The sequence below is a fragment of the Pinus tabuliformis genome, chromosome J (assembly GCF_031772625.1).
Source record: "Pinus tabuliformis cultivar Carrire ecotype Pingquan chromosome J, CPIR1, whole genome shotgun sequence".
Taxonomy (NCBI): Eukaryota; Viridiplantae; Streptophyta; class Pinopsida; order Pinales; family Pinaceae; genus Pinus; species Pinus tabuliformis.
In genome coordinates, this window is record NC_142295.1 from 1243494697 (window position 1) to 1243508713 (window position 14017).

Genomic DNA, 14017 nt, shown 5'->3' on the forward strand with positions numbered 1-14017 from the left:
TTGTTGATCAAGCCAAATAATAACATTGTTGAAGAACCTAAATAGAGGGAAATTGTTTTCAAAACAAAATGAAAGATCCAAAGTAAGTGTCACTAACATTATTATTGATGGTGAAAAGATTAAAAATTTAGTTTCCATGGAAGTGATAAACAAATTGAAGTGAAAAGTAATTCACATCCTATCCCTCATATGGTTTCATGATTATAGAAATGTCATCATATTATTGTTTCAAAACATTGTATACTAAATTTCTAGTTATGAGATTATCAAGACCAAGTACTTTTTTAGAAAATCAAGACTAACTACTTTGTGATATTGTTGGTATGGATTGTTTTCATGTATTTCTTGGTAGAACTTGGATGTATGATATAAGAGTATGACATGATGTACTAAAAAATGCTTATCAATTTGTGAAATATGGTAGAAGTTTTGGATTAATGTTAGAGAAAAGTGCATAGACAAGAGTTGTAATATCTTTTGATAAGGAATTCTTGAGGGAAGAGAGTTATATCCTACACAATCATCTAGTAATGTTCAAGAAAAAGGAAAGGGAAATGTACCTATATAAGTTTAGATACAACCTATGTCACAACATATGTATATGGTAATGCATAGAAGCAATGAAGATGAAAACTAATTGAATGAAATGACGAAATTTGAAAATGTTGCATTAAAATAAATGAATATGTCGGGAAAAGAAGGAAAATAAAATAGAAGAAAGAAAGTATAAGAACCAAAGAAAGAGATTTTGGATTATGATAAAGTAAATGGAAATAAAGAAATTATGGCTCAAAAAGGCATTAGACAGCTTGGATGGTAAGCAATGATAAATGCAAGATGTAAGAGGGAGGATGGGGAGGAAGATAAGAATTTGTGGGCAATAAGCCATGTTAGGCATGAGAGTTTGAAGATATTGAGCATTGTTTAGTTTAAGATGTATTAGGTTAGGTAAATGATGAGGATAGTGATGAGGTATTGTCTACAATTGACTATTATAGATGAAAAGAGTGAAGAGAAGAAGTAAGAAGTAAAAGGAAAAAAAGATCATACATCTAGGACTGGTTGATTAATCAACAATATTTTAAGAAATATTCCCAAAATTTTCCAACCGTGGGATTTTTTGTACAACATCCTTGCCGTTTTAGCAATCTTTCATAACTTAAAAAGTATCTCCAAATTTTTATCAAGTCTTCATATTTTTAGGGTGCAAACAATGGTTTAATGTTTTCATCATAACTCTTTCATGCATTGGAATCTATATTTCAGTTTTGGATATTGATGGGCATCCAAATTGCATATTTTTATGGCCAATTTGACATCTACATTCCATACATTATTTCCCCTAAACCATAGCCTTCATGGAATGTTCATCCTTTTGATGACCAATATGACATATGTTAATCTAATTATATATAATCGGCTTAATTTAAGTTCAGATGTGACATACTATTTATTTTAGAGTGAGTTATGATTTTTATTATTATTTCATATCCTATAAATGGTCACTAATGTGATCCCCAAAGGCCAAGTGTAGGAAATGAAATTAGCAAGACAATATTGATCTCCCTCATTCATTACTCTAGACAAACTTGAAGATTGTTGAGTTTTTTATGGGATTCTATCCCTTCACCTATAGAAATTCCTTGTAGATTCAAATTGCTTATGTGATTTTCTAAAACAAAAGTTTTGAATCTACTATACTCATCAGCAGAAACAATTAATCGATTGAGAAATAACAAAACATGAGACAAGATTCATTCACATGTGCTCAAAGATTTATCAAAGGGGAAAGCTTGCTGCTTAAAACCCCTTCTTATCTGTATATTACACTAGATCAAAAAAATACATAAGAAAATACAATTCTTGTTCAACTTGAATAATCTTTGCACAAGTACAATCTATCTCACTGCCTCACAAATTGACTTTGGTCAATAATTAGCCAAGTATGTTTCTTGTGGGGCTCCTATTTCCTTGCATTGTTTCTCAAGGAATTAGCCCCCTATTAATTAGAGAAATCCTTATCCTCAATTGTGCAATCCCTATAGACCCTTCTCTCACTGCATGCACCACTTGTACAACTCGAAGAATTATACAACTATTAGTACACTACCCTTGAAATCCAATCTCAACTGGGTAACTCGAATTTCATGCATGCATGAGTTAACTATGGTTGATTTATCAGTTAACTGGTTAAACATATGAAGTTGTACCCCATGGCTATACCTCCTACTAGTTCCACCAACAGTTGGAACTAGTTTAACTGAAATTAACTCAGTTTAACTAAATTAAACTATTACAACTCAAATCAAACTCAACCTAGGCTCCTAAAATTTAGGAACCACTCTTCATGACTCAAGTTAGGCCCTCAACTTGAATCAACTGAGCCAACTATATGAAATTAAATTAGTTAACTCATTCTCGTTGTCTTGCAATGTGGAGTTAAAATTTTCTCCTAATTTAATTCAAGGGAAAATTAAATCAAGATTTTCTTGTTTCCATCTTCAACACGCCCTCTCAACAAGAAAGGGATTATCTTCTACCCCAATCCTGCCTCTATGGAACTCAAATTTTCATCTTGACAATGCCTTTGTCAAAATATCTACATCATGTTCCTCTATAGGAATGTACTCCAACATCATGATTCTCCTCTGCACACAATCTCGTAGATGGTAATACTGGATGTCGATATGTTTGGATCAATAATGAAAAAATGAATTTTCAAAGATTTTGATATTGTAGGATTCATCATCTGACCAAATAATCCAACAAGAATCTTCCTCATCCAAATAGCTTCACAATCTTCTTGACTAGCAACCATGTACTCTGCTTCTTTTGAACTGAGTGCATCTAATCTCTACTTCCTGTTGTACCAAGAAATTGTTGCTGACCCAATACTAAAGATGCCTCCTGATGTGCTCTTCCTGTCTAATGGACTACCCGCCCAATTTGCATCAGTGAATCCTTGCAACTTCATTCCCTCTCTATGCCTTACCAAAGACCAAACTCAGTGGTGCCTCTGAGGTATCTCAATATATGTTTGGCTTCCTTCCAATACATTTTGGTTGGCTTAATCATTGCTTGACTAAGTTGGTTAACTTCATAAAACATGTCTAGCCATGTGTTCACCAAATACATAAGTGAACCCACAAGCTTCTTGTAAATAGTAGCCTCCACTAATTCACCTGAAGTAGCGTCTTCCTTCCTCCAATTCCCTGTTAGAGGAGTCTCCATGGGTTTTTTTCTCCCTGTGTGGAACTTCTTCAGTATCTCGTTGGAATACTTGCCTTTATAGACAAATAGTTCCTCGTCTCCTTGCCATACTTCCATACTGAGGAAATAATACATGAGCCCTAGGTCCTTCATCTCGAATTCTCTTGCAAGATCTTGTTTGAAAGATTTAACCATCTTCTCATCACCTGTTAGAATTAAACCATCGATATAATATTATAATCAATAATTTACCTTCAACCACAATATGGTAAAGGTTTTCATTTGCTTCACTTTTGGTGAAGCCCAACTTGGTGAAATAATTGTTGATCCTGGTGTACCAAGCACGGGGTGCTTGTTTCAATCCATACAACGCTCGCTTGAGTCGGCACACATGCGACTCTCTATCAAAGTTCTCAAATCCTTCTGAGTGCTCAATGTACACCTCTTCCTCAATCACTCCATTGGGGAATGTTGTCTTCACATCCATCAGACGTATCTTCCATCCCCTTTGCGTTGCAAGTGATAAAATTGATCTGATAGAAGAGTACCTTGCTATTGGATCAAAGGTCTCCTCGTAATAAATTCCTTCCACCTGAGAGAACCCCTTGGCCACAAATTTGGCCTTGTGTTTCTCGATGCTTCCATTTGTTGCTTGCTTCACCTTGTAGATCCACATGGAACCTATCACTGACTTGTTCTCTAGTATTGGGACAACTTCGCAAACATTGTTTCTAACTATGGAATCATATTCCTCTACCTGGAATCAACCCATACTGGCTTATGCAATTCTTCCTTGAATGAGGATGGTTCTGTCTCAACTAGCTCACTCATTAGAGCATGTACCCAATGTACCGATCTAGTGACCTCCTATGCCTGCATTGTGATGTGGGTGCTCCCACATTCTCCCCACTATCATTCAATAATATATCATCTTCCTTGGTTCGCTCCCTTCCATATTTAGATGTCTCTGTATGAATGGGTGCTTCCACTCTCTGCTCCTCTTCTTGTGGCTGCTCCACACCATCCTGAGGTTCTTTCTTTGGAGCCAAAAGCTCCTCATGTGCATGTAATTGAACCTTCCTCTCAAGGGAACATCTTGTTGTAAATAATATTGAGAGGGGGGTGAATCAGTATTATCAGTTCAATAATTTTATTTCCCAAACAAATTTATATACGCTGCTTCAGTGAAGTGAACTAGCGTGTACACGCAACTGTGATTAAAGAAACCAGCGTATATCCAAAGAACTTGTGATTTAGACCATTTATCTTGTGTTGATCTTAAACCAGTACATCAATAACTTATTAGACAGTGCAATAAAAGTAGAATAAAGCATCACACATAAGAAACACACATGAACAACAAGATTTAAGGTGGAAACCCAATGTGGATGAAAAATACCTATTGTTGTCATCTCTGTCTTATTTTAATAATAAGAAAATCTGTTTACAATATTGTACTAGTGCAGACTCAAACCAGTATGCAGGCACCCACTTGTAGAAGGCTACAACCTTCTCTCGTTTTCCAGCATCTATTGGAAGGGAGTTGAAACCCCCTAGCTCTTGTACTAGCCAATATGTTTACTAGTACATAGGTGCCGACCTACAGAAGGCTACGACCTTCTTTCTTCTTCCAGGGACCACGTTTCATGAATTTTCAGACTGGATACTCCTGGATCACAACACCAAAATCTGAAGGCCACGTTTCATCCAATTTTCATACTGGACCCATCAAAAACTTTTTAAACTTAAACTGCATCAACCAATATTCAGTTAATCTGGACAATCAGATCACTGACACCAGAACACTGTGTTGAACCCAGAACCCTGCATCATCATTCAGAACCAGTTGTAACCTCAAAAATCATGCATTAGAGTGTATACGCTACTTGGCTGAACCCAAACTATGTGTATATGCTACTTCTGTTAATCAAACCTGCGTATACCTTCAAAACTACAGCAAACATAAACTTTTGAATCAAGTCTGTACCAACCAACAATATATTGAATATCTACTGTCAACTTACAGAGCTTTACACAGGTAGGGATAGAGATCACTTCTTCTCACTTGTACAATCAATCAATCAAATGCCAACCTCCTTATGCGTTTAGTTTTGCATTTAGATCTAAGAAGACTTCATTGACAGACAGCAGTAAAACAACAGAATTTGATCAGATAGATCAATTAGATCTGAAAAAGAAGATTTTCTTTTGTATACGCTACTTGAAAGAACAGAACCTGCGTGTATACGCTCTTTGGCTGAGACGAACCTGCGTACAGATCTACAAATATTGACTCAGAACTTTGTTGCAATTCCAGACTTCAGACAAACCCAGATCATGATAGATAACAAATAAAATAGGTGCAAAACATCAGATCTAGTCTCAACCAATATCAGATCATTCAAGAATAAGTCATTTCAGGTCTCATGATCTTGATCCAATATTGAACTCAAGGTGCACATGAATATTTCAAATCTAGTCCCAAACATAACCCTGCAACATAAAATATACTTCAGATAGAAGTATTCCTTAGAATCTTATTACTTGCACCCTTGGCCTTATGATCTTCTCCTCTTTATATAGTTTTAGGCCCTTTATCAATACCTTGGACCAAAACCACTTAGGACCAATACCTTGGACCAAATACCTTGATTTTCCATCATATGCGCTTTTCCTTATGTGAAAGTGTGTGTATACGTATACGCTCTTTTTTATCTGTGTTCTCGCGTGTATACACTATTTTGACAAAGTGAACCAGCGTATACCTCTCTTTCTTCAATCTCTAGAGTCTGATCTGTAATCATTTTTTGTTAACCTGTTGCACTATGAACTGTCATCTATGTGAGTTTCCATTAAGGACAACACCTGTATCATAATGCCAACAATCTCCCCCTTTGGACTTGATGGCAACAACAACACCAAGATACTCTTCCCCTTTGACATCAAGGGCAAAGGGAGGACCAAGATATTCTCCCCTTTTGATATACATTATGTTTTCCACGCTCCCCCTGAGTACATGTTGAATTCTCTGATTAAGATCCCCCTTTGTACATGCTAAGATGCACTAAACTATCCATGCGAGGTCCATGCTCCCCCTGAGCATTTACAGAGTCTGCCAAAAAATATTTTTCAAAAGAATAACATGACTCTGTAACTCGACTAAGTGAGTATGACCTTCCTATCACCAATGAATCAAACATACATCAATCTCCCAACCAAGTGGGGATACACCAAATTTGACTTATCCACCCAACCAAGTGGGGATATAACAATTATTTATACATGACAAAAATACAATAAATATTACATCATCTATCCCATGCAAAGTGGGGATACAAATTACATCATTTGTCCAATAGGACTCATTCAAATGTATGATAAGTCATATCACACCCTAGACTTTTACATGACTTAAGCAACAAATGGTATAAATATCTGAAGCCATAGCTGGACTCAACAACCATAATGCCAACAATGCAGAATGCGAGTAAAGGCTAATGCTCCCCCTGAATCTATGCTACCTATGCATTGTTAACAAGTCATTTAATCAAGGCATCTTTGTCAGTCAAATAAAAATTTAGAAAGTAATCATCAACATCAGACAGAGCACCCATATCAGAGTCTGACCCACTGTTTTTCCTGTCAGAAAAACATATAGACTCCTTCAGCCACCGAAACCTGCATGTATACACAACTACACTTCATGAAACATGCGTATAATAACCTTCTTCTAAAAAACTGGATTTTAACAGCAAGATGATGCAGCAACTACTCCCAGCTTTTGTCTGAGATATTCAAATGTTTCTCTGGGTAGTGATTTAGTGAATATATCAGCAACCTGTTCTTTAGAGGAAACATACTCCAATTTGACCTTTTGTTCAAGCATTTGTTCTCACAGAAAATGGTACTTGATGGGTATGTGCTTGGTCTTGGAGTGCATGATTGGATTCTTTGAAATACTGATGGCACTTGTATTATCACATAGAATGGAGATGGGTGGAGTACATGTGATTTGAATGTCTTGCAAAGTTTGCATCATCCAAAGTAGTTGTGTGCAGCAAGATGCAGCAGCCACATATTCTGCTTCAGTTATAGATAAAGCAATTGAACTTTGTTTCTTGCTGAACCAAGACACTAACCTGGAACCCATATAGAATGCACCACCACTAGTGCTTTTTCTGTCATCAACACTTCCTGCCCAATCTACATCTATATATGCATGAAGAGTAAGATCTGCATCTCTAGGATATCATAGTCCAAAGTCCTGAGTTCCTTGAAGATATTTGAAAATTCTTTTGACTGCATGAAGGTGTGATTCCTTTGGATTTTCTTGGAATCTTCCAACTATTCCTACTGTGTGCATGATGTCAAGTCAAGTACCTATTAGATAAAGCATACTACCAATCATGGATCTGTAATTTGGTTGATGTATTGATGTTGATTCATCATTTGAGCTAAGACTGCATCATGTTACCATTGGGGTACATACAGGTTTAGAATCTTCCATTCTGTACCTTTTCAAGATTTGTTTGAGATATTTGGTTTGTGAAATAAAAATACCATCTTTAGTTTGTTGAACTTGTAGACCAAGAAAATAGGTAAGTTCACCAAGCAAGGACATTTCAAATTCTTGTTGCATTACCGAAGCAAAATTCTGACTCATGGATTCTTCATTGCTATCAAAAATGATATCATCAACATAAACAATAATAATTAGCAATTTATCAGTTTCAATCTTTATATATAGATTGCTATCTGCAGAACCTTTTGTAAAACCTTGTTGGTGTAGATATTTGTCAAGGCGGTAATACCAGGGCCTTGGAGCGTGTTTCAGACCATAGAGAGCCTTTTTGAGTCTGCAAGTTTTGCATCATTTCCAAGAATGAATCCTTCTGGATGTTCAATATAAACTTCTTCTTCTAAATCTCCATTAAGGAAGGCTGATTTTACATCCATTTGGTATACTTTGAATTTTTGAAAGCTGGAAAGAGCAAGAAACATCCTTATGGCTTCAAGTCTGGCAACAGGTGCAAAAGTTTCTTCAAAATCTATACCTTCTTGTTGAGCATACCCTTTACAAACAAGTCTGGCCTTGTTTCTAATGACTTCTCCATTTTCATTCAGCTTGTTCTTGAATATCCATTTAGTTCCTATAATATTTTTATCATGAGGTCTAGGAACTAATTCCCAAGTATCATTCTTTTCAATTTTCTCAAGTTCTTCATCCATGGCCTTGACCCAACATTCATCTTTGCATGCTTCATTTACATTTTGAGGTTCAGTGGAGGATAGTAGAACTAGATAACTTGAGGTCCCTGTAATAGTTCTTCCTGTCTGTACACCTACCTCCTTTTCCCCTAAAGTTTGAGTTTCTGGATGATTTTTCTGAACATACTTGGACAGAGTCTTTTCTTATACCATTATATATTCTTCTGGTGCTTCATTGGTTTCTTCTTCAATATAATTTTGATTTGATGTGGGAAAGTAATACCCATCTTCCTCATTGTCATAATCTTCTGTTGATTTTATCTGTTTTGGATTTCTGCATGCTTCATCCACTACAACATTAATGCTTTCAACAATTTTCTCAAGTATTTTATTATAACATTTATATCCTTTACTTCTGGAAGAATAACCAAGAAGAATACCTTCATTTGCTCTGGGTTCAAACTTACCAAGTTTTTCATCAATCCTTTTGATAAAACATTTGCTTCCAAAAACTTTAAAGTATTTTACAGTAGGAATCTTACCGTACCAAAGTTCATGTGGAGTTTGAGTGCTATATACCAGAACATTTGCTTTGTTGAGAATAGTCACAGCAGCGAATGCAACTTCACCCCAGAAGGTTGCAAGAGTTCCAGATTCGTCTAGCATAGCTCAAGCCATTTGTTAAACCATTCTGTTCATCCTTTCTACCACACCATTTTGATGAGGAGTTCTTGCGGTGGAGAATTGCCTTTTTATTCCATGTTGTTCACAAAAGTCAAAGAATTCATCCGATATAAATTCTCCTCCTTGATCAGATCTGAGGCATTTGATTTTTCGATCTGATTCATTTTCAACCAAAGTTTTGAAGGCTTGGAACTTTTCAAATGCTTCATCTTTATGCTTTAGAACACCTATCCAACACATTCTGGAAAAATCATCAATGAAAAAAATAAAGTATTCTTCTCCACGAGGTGACTTTTTCCTTGTTGGTCCACATAAATCAGTATGGACAAGTTCAAAAAGGCTTACTAGCTGACCCTTCTTTTTCCATGAAGTGAAATCTAGTTTGCTTTCCAATTTGACATGGTTTCCATATTGTATTTTCTAGGATGTTGATATCTGGAAGATCACGAACAACATTGAGTCTGCATGCTTTTCTTATTTGAGAAAAGCTTAGATGTCCCAGTCTTCTATGCCACAACCAGTTTTAATCATTTTTGCTTAGATAGCACTGTTGTTGTCCTCCTTTGAGTATGTATAAGTTGTTTGGAGTTCTTGTACCTTTGATCACGGTCTCTCCTGTATCAATTTCACGAACAACACATATGTTTGATTGAAACACCACTTCATTTCCTTGATCACACATTTGACTGACACTCAACAGGTTATGTTTTAAACCATCTACATACATAACATTTCCAGCTTTAACCTTTTCTTTCAAGAAAACAGAACCTTTACCTTTTATGACAGCTGGAGTGTCATTTCCAAATGAGACATTCTTTTCCTTTTCTAAGGCATTATATGAGTGAAGTTTGTCTTTGTCACCTGTCATGTGTTTGGAGCATCCACTCTCGATGTACCACTGATTTCTTGTCCTTCTGCATACAAGGCTATACCACATCTTTCTGTTTGAGATTCTTTCCTTCTCCATATCTTGGGATTTAATGGCGTTTACTCCTTTTGAGGTGTCTACCAAAATTTTCTCCCGCATTCAGATTCTCCATGACCAAAGTTGTTATAGATTGAGCATTCTATTTCATTTTCAAGAGGAGAAAAGTTATTATAGGAACTTCTCTTGATCCATGTCATATTCCTTTGATTTCGTGCTTCTCTAGTCATGATGGTTTTGTAAGCAATGCATTGAGAAGCTTTGTGACCAAAATTATGACATGAAAAACATTGCCCATTAAAGAAGTTTCTGTGACTATCGAATCTATTTACCTGTTGATTGTAGTTTCTATTGATATTCATCTTTGGATCAAACTGAGTATGATTTTCCTGAGGTTGGTTGTGGCTTATATTGATATTCATCCTTGGAGAAAACTGAGTATGATTCACCTGGTGATCAGCTTTATGCCTTTGCTGACGATTGTCATACTATTCACTGGTCTTTGCTGCATCAAGATAGCTTTTGGTGGAGGTTGACGGCTTTTGTGATTGAGATGCTTCTTCAGTATATCCAAGACCTGTCTTTATCAGCGGAGAACGCTAAACTTTGATAATTTCATTTAAAGTTTTTGATCCTTTAGCAAATCTAAGATTGAGAGATTTTGGTTTCTCAAGATCTTTTCTTAGACCCACAATTTCACATTCTAGTTTTTCTTTGTATTTTTCTTTTTCATCAAGTTGGTATGTCGAGGTATCTATGATCATATTCTTTTCTTCTAAACAGATTTTGAGTTTAGAGATTTCTTCATGAAAGTTTTCCTCTTCTAAAGCATCCCAAAAATCATCATCGTTATAAGCCATTAGAAGTCTATAATCACCACTATTAGATAAACCATCACTATCCTCTTCTAAACTATCCCAAAAATCATCTTTATCATAAGCCATGAGAAGTCTCTAATCTTGTCCAGTTTCATCTTCATCACTATTAGATAAACCATCGCTATCTTCATGAGTATAGTAACTCCTTCTATTCACAACTTGTTTCCTATTCCCTTTTGCATATTCCTTTCCTTTTTCATATTTATCTTTATGAGGACATTTGGCAGCATAATGACCGACTCTGCCACAAGCAAAGCATTTGAAAGGTAACTTACCTCTGAACCTTCTAGAACCCCGTCGAAGCTTCTTGACAAAATTTACCTCATCTTCTTCTTCTGAAATGTGTCATGATTCATTGTGTTCTTCCTTTTCTTTTCCTTTTTCTGAAGCTTTAAATGCGGCTTCTCTCATATTTGATGGACCTCCTTTTCTCATCTCAAAAGCAGTTAGGATTCCGTGAAGTTGTGTCATAGTGATATTCTGCAGATCCTGTTTTTCTTCTATGGCAGATACTTTTGATTCAAATTTAGCAGACAAGGATCTCAAAATTTTCTCAACTAAGGTAACTTCCTTTATTTCTTCACCCAGATTCTTCATACAATTAACAACCTCATATATACGTAAGAAGTAACTAGCTATACTCTCATCACTATGCATCTTAAGAGTTTCATATTGAATTCTGAGAGTTTGAAGCTTGGCACGTTTTACCTGAGAGTCTCCTTCGTAGCTCTGAACGATTTTGTCCCATATCTCTTTGGATGATTTGAGCTGCATGACTTTGACAAACTCTGATTGTGACAAACTTCCCAATAAAGTATTGAAAGCTTTGGCATTGGTTTCATATTTCTTTTTACCTGCCGTGTCAGTAGGAATTGTTGTTGGGAATGTATATCCTCCTTCCACAATTTCCCAGACATTTGTTCCAAGAGATTGTAGATAGGTTGTGGTTCTTATTTTCTAATAAACAAAAATGCTCCCATCGAAGATTGGTAGTCTGATGGATACCATGCTTTCATGATTATTCATCTTGATGGATCTCCCTTCAAGCGATCAAGCTTCTTCTGAAGGACCTGCTCTAATACCAATTTTTGTAAATAATACTAAGAGGGGGGTGAATCAATATTATCAGTTCAATAATTTTATTTCCCAAATAGATTTATATACGCTACTTCAGTGAAGTGAACTAGCGTGTACACACAACTGTGATTAAAGAAACCAATGTATATCCACAGAATTTGTGATTTAGACAATTTATCTTGTGTTGATCTTAAACCAGTACATCAGTAACTTATTAGACAGTGCAGTAAAAACAAAATAAAGCATCACACATAAGAAACACACATGAACACCAAGATTTAAGGTGGAAACCCAATGTGGGTGAAAACCACCTGCTGTTGTCGTCTTTGTCTTCTTTTAATAATAAGAAAATATGTTTACAATATTGTACTGGTGCAGACTCATACCAGTATGCAAGCACCCACCTGCAGAAGGCTACAACCTTCTCTCATTTTCCAGCTTCTACTGGAAGGGAGTTGCAACCCCCTAGCTCTTGTACTAGCCAATATGTTTACTAGTACGTAGGCGCCGACCTACAAAAGGCTATGACCTTCTTTCTTCTTCTAGGGACCACGTTTCATGAATTTTCAGACTGGATACTCCTGGATCACAACACCAAAATCTGAAGGCCACGTTTCATCCAATTTTCATACTGGACCCATCAAAAACTTTTTAAACTTAAACTGCATCAACCAACATTCAGTTAATCTGGACAATCAGATCACTGACACTAGAACACTGTGCTGAACCCAGAACCCTGCATCATCATTCAGAACCAGCTGTAACCTCAAAAATCATGCATTAGAGTGTATACGCTACTTGGCTGAACCCAAACTACGTGTATACGCTACTTCCGTTAATCAAACCTGTGTATACCTTCAAAACTACAGCAAACATAAACTTTTGAATCAAGTCTATACCAACCAGCAATATACTGAATATCTACTGTCAACTTACAAAGATTTACACAGGTAGGGACAAAGATCACTTCTTCTCACTTATACAATCAATCAATCAAATGCCAGCCTCCTTATGCATTCAGTTTTACATTCAGATCTAAGAAGACTTCATTGATAGACAACAATAAAACAACAAAATTTGATCAGATAGATCAGTCAGATCTAAAAAATAAGCTTTTCTTTTGTATGCGCTACTTGAAAGAACAAAACCTGCATGTATACACTCTTTAGCTGAGACGAACCTACGTACAGATCTGCAAATATTGATTCAAAACTTTGCTACAATTCCAGACTTCAGACAAACCCAGATCATAATAGATAACGAATAAAACAAACGCAAAACATCAGATCTAGTCTCAACCAATATCAGATCATTCAAGAATAAGTCATTTCAGGTCTCATGATCCTGATCCAATATTGAACTCAAAGTGCACATGAATATTTCAGATCTAGTCCCAAACATAACCCTGCAACATAAAATATACTTCAGATAGAAGTATTCCTTAGAATCTTATTACTTGCACTCTCGACCTTATGATCTTCTCCTCTTTATATAGCTTTAGGCCCTTTGTCAATACCTTGGACCAAAACCACTTAGGACCAATACTTTGGACCAAATACCTAGGGTCAATACCATGGACCAAATACCTTGATTTTCCATCATACGCGCTTTTCCTTCTGTGAAAGTGTGTGTATACGCATACGCTCTTTTTTATCTGTGTTCCCGCGTGTATACGCTATTTTGACAAACTGAACCAACATATACCTCTCTTTGTTCAATCTCTGGAGTTTGATCTGTAATCCTTTGTTGTTAACCTTTTGCACTATGAACTGTCATCTGTGTGAATTGCCATCAAGGACAACACCTGTATCATAATGCCAACACATCTCATGGCCTTATCTTCATTGAACTTTGCATATCTATGAACAATTGTCATCCTGTGAGATGGAAGGTACACCCAATAGTTGTGAGGTGTATCATTGTACCCCAAAAATATGCCCAACTCAGCTATCAGCTCTAGCTTTTTCCTTGTATCCTTGTTAACACGATAGTAAACTGATGAACCAAATATATTGAAGTGTGACAAATGGTTTCT